Raw genomic sequence first — 5,954 nt, forward strand, 5'->3', positions numbered from 1 at the left:
AGGAAAGTGAAGCATATACCCTCAGGATTGTACTTTTCCATGGTGAGCTTTAGGAAGGTACATTTCTCTCCCGTGTCTCCCCACCAGCATGAATACGGATATCTGAGGTGGTGACATTGTCCAAGTCCACTCTTACCATGGAGGGTGGACAGCGAAGGAAAGGACAACTGAGCCAGCTGAGAGGCCGCTGCATGTCCCCAGCTGCTCTTCATTTTGTCCACTCCCCTTCTGCACCATGCGGCTGTGCAAAGACTGCTGAGTGCCTTCCGTTCCGTCCCGCAGAAAGGAGTGTTTGAGCTGTGACTGCGTGGGGGATAAGGTGCAAATAGTAGAAAGTGACTAGGGAACTCAAAGAATGGTGACATTCTCACATTTTAGCAAGAATTTTTCTTCTGTGAAGTGTAGGGGAAAAAAGCAAAGCTCTACCGCTACTCTCATTTTGACTGCCCCACTTTCAAACCACAGAAGTCTACTTGTCACTAAGTTAGGATGTGACAAGATAATGTGTTTCAGTAAGCCCAAATTCAGACTACAAAATTGTCTCTGATTTCTCCCTGTTTGATAAATGCTCTTTGTCAAATCAAAACACTCAGCCTGGGCTGCACAGGGTTTCTCTTGTCAAACCAGCCAGGTTTTTTTTTGTTTTTTGTTGTTTTTTTTTTTGTTTTTTTTTTTTTTGTTTTTTTTGGTGAGGGGTGTTGTCTTGTTTGGGGTGGGGAGAACCATTAGCAGTGCTAGCATGAAAAAGTGCCCAAGTACGAAGAGCCTGGAAGACTTGGAACCAGCTGTTCTCCTAAAGGATGTGGGGCCACTGACAGCCTGCGGCCATTTGGGAGTTTGCCGTTGCCTACCAGCCCAGCGTAGAAAGGAACATAGCTACACCCCCTGCTGTCACCACCCCAGCTAAAAGTGATGTCGGATAACTAAAAAAGGAGAAGCAAGAAGATAAAACAAAAAATTCTTTGACTCTGTCGGGAAACCCTGCTGTATTTGCACACTGTTTCACAGAACTCTGATTCTCAGGTACTCATTATATTAACACGAAGGGATTTGCCAGTTACCAGTAATTAAGTGGCTATATATTGTGCCTATAACTGATCACTGTTTCAGCGAAAGGTTTAATAAAAGCCAATAAAATAACAAATCAATGAACACCATTCCTTGTAGTCTTCTGTTTAAACAAAACATATGTAAAGAAAATCTATCATCAGCTTGCTATGCCTAGGGCATCTCATGAAAGACACTGGCTTTGAGATTGCAAATGCAAGAAACCATTCTCTTCTGGTGTCTTTGCCTTCAACAAACTAGAGACCAGGTTAATGATGACAGCACGGGGCTTTATGAGACCCAGGTTCCATGGGCCTCCTTGATGTCTAACACTGGCTACAATGACCTTTGGATGCTGCAAAGGCCTAGTTTGAATTAGAGCAATCCTCTGATTTATATATATTTCACTATCTTCTGTAATTTTAGATTCTTCACCAAACCTACTTTAGTTAGGGTTCTTAAACAGCTGTACCTACCTTCCAAAGTAGATAAGAGATTAGTAGGGAAAAGGGCAGTAGACCTCTTTGATCTACTTCCTAATTAGGGTCGATGGTCTTTAGGGGATTACCAAACTCAGTCATCAGAATACCAGCAATCCAGTCCAAAGGCCAACACCATGCAGCAACATGAAGTCAGCGAAAGCCCCGAGACTCAGTTGGATTGTCCTGAGACGTTCTCTGGAACATTTTTCTTTGCAAAGTCAGATGTCAAAGCACAAAAATAAGCACAGTGATATGGATCCAAAAAGTGATGCCTCACTGTGCTTGGGTCTCTCTATATCTCCTCTCTTCAAAGTTCACCCAGTGAATGTTCTCAGCTGGCCAAAGTCACGCCCCTCCCACCAGAGATCTCACAGCAAAACATCACATTCCCTCTCACAAGCCAACCTACAGCAAAACATCACATGACAAAACTGAGTCTTCAAAGGAACCGGACACATCTGCTTTAATCTTCCATTACTGCCTTTGTTGAAGGGTATAAAGTACAATGTGTGTTCGTGTGTTATATGGACGCTTTTTACAGGGCTGTTCTATGGTCTCTGGAGCTAGAGTTCCTTGAACTTAGGAACAAAAGCCAAGAATAAGGGGAGAGTGGAAGCTGTGGTTGAGAAGGTTGGAGGATAAACTGGGTGGTGCCCAGGCATTATTGTATACAACATGTTGTTAGAGAGATTGTATGCCCTTTGTACTGAATTGTGTCTTGTGTAGCTTCTCTATCCTTTGTCTGTTTCCAATAAATCAATTTCCCCCAAGGTTTGTGTAGTCCCTGCACTCACCATCTGCCTCCTGGTCCTGATGGACTCACCCAGGTATGCCTGGCTATGGGCTCTTACACTGGGAGCTCACACATCAAGAGCTTATCTTCCATATTTGAATTACGAAGAGAACAGTGAGCAGAGACAGTAGTGTTTTTAAAAAGACTTAGACAAGCTAAATATAGTTTAATTTGAGCAAAGAACATTCATGAATCAGACCACATAAAGAACCAGAAGAGGCTCAAAGAGCTTTCTACTCAGCAGCCACAGCAGGCAAATCACAGGCAGGAAAAAAAAGCATGGGATCCAAAACCGGTTTGATTGGTCACAGATACATGTTTGCCTTATATGGACGTGGCCTGATCAGTTAGCAGCCTGTGACTGGCTAAAGTTTGGCTGCTGTGATTGGCTAAGACTCAGCTGGTTGTTACGGGACTATATGCTTGATAGGCTGCAGCTCACTATTTACGCAGAAAGCTGTAGACCAAATTTTACATGATTTGACATTAGTTACTCATTTCTCCTCGAAGTGGCTTGAGAATTTTTGTCCTGTTATTCAACGTGCCTTAATATTCTGGGGCTGCTGAAGAGCTCCTACACCTTCTCTTGTTCAGGTAAAAGAATTAATTTCTTCTCTTGCCCCAGGTTTGATTTAAGCATTATTCATCTTCCAGGTTTGCCCAGGAGCACTGACTAGCTAAGTTCCACGATGCCATCAGAATAGCTGCTCAAAGTGAGAAAGACACAGTTATCCTTTAGTCATAGAAAAGTGTCAGTGAGGAGAAGAGTTTCTATTCATGATGGGTGCATCATCAAATTATTTCAATTTATGATGATATTTTAACACAGGAAAATAAGCGAAACTACTAGGACATTTGAAATTATGCTGATTGGCTGGGATATTTCAAAACACATCAAATAAGACTGGCATCAACGTTTGACAAACTTTAATACAAAATATATTGTAAGAATGGAATGAAATGAAAAGTGTCAACAAATTTTCTTATAACATTCAAAGTACAAATGCATAGAATTACAGGAGGTGTATTAACTCCATGTAGAATTTAAAATGGCTTTTGTGGTTTATAATCCTTTTAAGATTCAATCTGTAAAATTGCCCTGGAACAATGAAAAGCTGAAATCAAATCATAAGGCAGACTAATGGATAAAGGCTGTAATACAAATGGACATATTTTATCCTGTCTGTTCAAAGCGAGAGCAATTTCTTTTTCTTTTATAAGCATAAAGAAGGGTCTACATTAATTTGCCTTATAATAGTCATTATTTCCTTTGAAAAAATTTTAAGTTATTTTTAAACTATAATCTGATTGTAGTCTTTTTTTCCCCACTCTACTATTTTCTGATTCCATTTCTCTACATATATCATAAAAGGAGTCAGAATCACATAGGTGCCGTGGCATTGAGCCATGAGTGTCACAAAATAGCTGTGGCGAGTGCTGGCTGCCATCCAAGAGCTTCAGGGCGTGGATTTTTACTTTGAAATTATCATCTTTCGGTTTGAATATCAGTGTCTGCCAGGCAGAAAGCAGATAGAACAAGATCAAAACCCCCATCTTGCTGGTGGGCTTTATTCCTTCGCTGTTTCTGTGCAACTTTTTGGAGCACATTGAAATTCCCTGCTGTCTTCCCCGTGGGTTTTAATGTACAACAGTGTGTCCCAAGGGCAGAGGAAATTATGCTGCCTGGGCCTTTATCTGTAAGCAGCAATACAATAGGGCAGCGTAAAATAGAAGACAGATTTATTTAGGCATAAACAATGTAAAAAATATTATTCGATACAAGAAACATAAAATCCAATATCCCAATAAATCTGGCTGGCAAGCTTCACCTTATTGCTAAATGATTGGACAAAAGAACAAACTTTCTCTAATGTTTCCAGGTTGACAAATGCAATTTGTTCTGGCTAGAGCTTCCTAACTTTGTCAGGAGCTACAGAGCCCTTCTTTCCAGGGTGTCACGGCATCTAAGGAGGTTTACAGGACCTCAGGGTCAGTCCTGTCAGACTAGGCTGAGGCTCTGCCCTCGCCTTTTGTTCCTAGGCACTTAAGAAAATGGATAGTGTTGAAGTGTGTTGTCATAGGGCTGCTCATGTTTTCTTAAAAATCACTAAATGATCTAATGTCTCTCAGGCATGAATGTGCACACAAATTACCCAGCAGTGTCACACAAAATAGATTCACAGTTATTTGCCGTAAAGGTTGGGATCCTTGTTTGGAAAAAGTCCTCGGGGACAGCTTACGTGTCTAGAGGTCTCATTTGGTTTCAGAAAAAAGCATGAATGATCCAGATGATTTAGGCAGTTAAGACTCTTATTGGAACACTCGCTGAACTCTCTAGGTTGGATGTGGGGATTTGATGGTGGGAATGATTTAGTCCCCTCCTCCTGGAGCCTACAGGAGAAGATAGGCAGGCGCCAGACAACATACAAAGAGCTCCCAAGCCAAGGCAGAATTGCTGTTTCCCAGAACTCACGTCAGTGATCCCGAGCTTCTCAGCATCCTTCCTCCACCTTTACTGTTCTCTCTCATTCCATATACCCAAACCTTGTATCTCCAGTACTCTCTCAAACCGTGTGACCATCTCCCCTCCACGACTGAGGCTCACTCAAATACCTCACTGTTCCTTGCTCAGAGGTTTGAGCCTTCACCTGCAAGTAATGGGGCATCCTGAGAGGTTACTGCAGGAAAATAATGCTTGAAGAATGGGGGCTTGACCTGTACTGTCAGCTGTTAAATCAGCCTCCTCGAGGACAGAGTAGACAGCAAGATTCAGGAGGCATTTGTTGAAGGAAGCCTTTTGCCGGGGGCTGACTCCTTGAAGGGAGGAGAATGGGCTGGGTGAGAACCATTCTTCTACCTGAGGTTGGCCATCTGTACTACACTTCCATACCAAGCTGTGGAGATCGGCTTTTCGTTTGTTCTCATGAAGTCCTTTGAATCGTTAGAAAGAGTGCTAGCTATAAATTGCTGCTGCGTGGGTCTGAACCCAAAGATCGCTAGCCCCAGAATCTTATGATTTTTAATTTACTTCAAAATATGCTAGATGCATGGTTCTTATCACACTGCTACTCTTTAAGAACTTGGACAAGTTAAAGAATTTCTCTGTTTAGACTCTTGGTAATGGCTGTAACAACACCTATTTTACAGGGTGGCTACAGGAGGGAAAGGTTGGCATAATGGGTAACACAAATCAAGTGTTCAATACTTAAAGATCTTATAATTTGTTGTTATTGTTGTTAATGATTAATTGCAGAAATGATTTGAGACAAGGTCTCACTGTGTAGCTGGTAGGTAAAGCTGTCCTCAATCTCAGAGCAAGTCTCCTGCCTCGGCCTGTCAAGTGCTGGAGTTACAAGCCTGAGTCACTGGGCCTATTGTGGACTTGCCTAAATTTTATTTGGAGAAATATGAATGAATAATAAATGATAAAAGGACACTCCTTTTTCATTAGGAAATTGTGAATGAATGAGATATTATTTTTCAAAATAAACTGAAGAACAATTTCTCTGTGATGACTTAATTGTCATCTTCTGTGGGCTGAAAAAGCTTTCTGGACCCATGAGCCCTTTGTTTCCTTGGCTAAATAAGGAGGACCTACTTCGTAAATTCTGTCAAGAATGTCAAAATTATTT

Source organism: Meriones unguiculatus, chromosome 15 (genome assembly GCF_030254825.1).
Source record: "Meriones unguiculatus strain TT.TT164.6M chromosome 15, Bangor_MerUng_6.1, whole genome shotgun sequence".
Lineage (NCBI taxonomy): Eukaryota > Metazoa > Chordata > Mammalia > Rodentia > Muridae > Meriones > Meriones unguiculatus.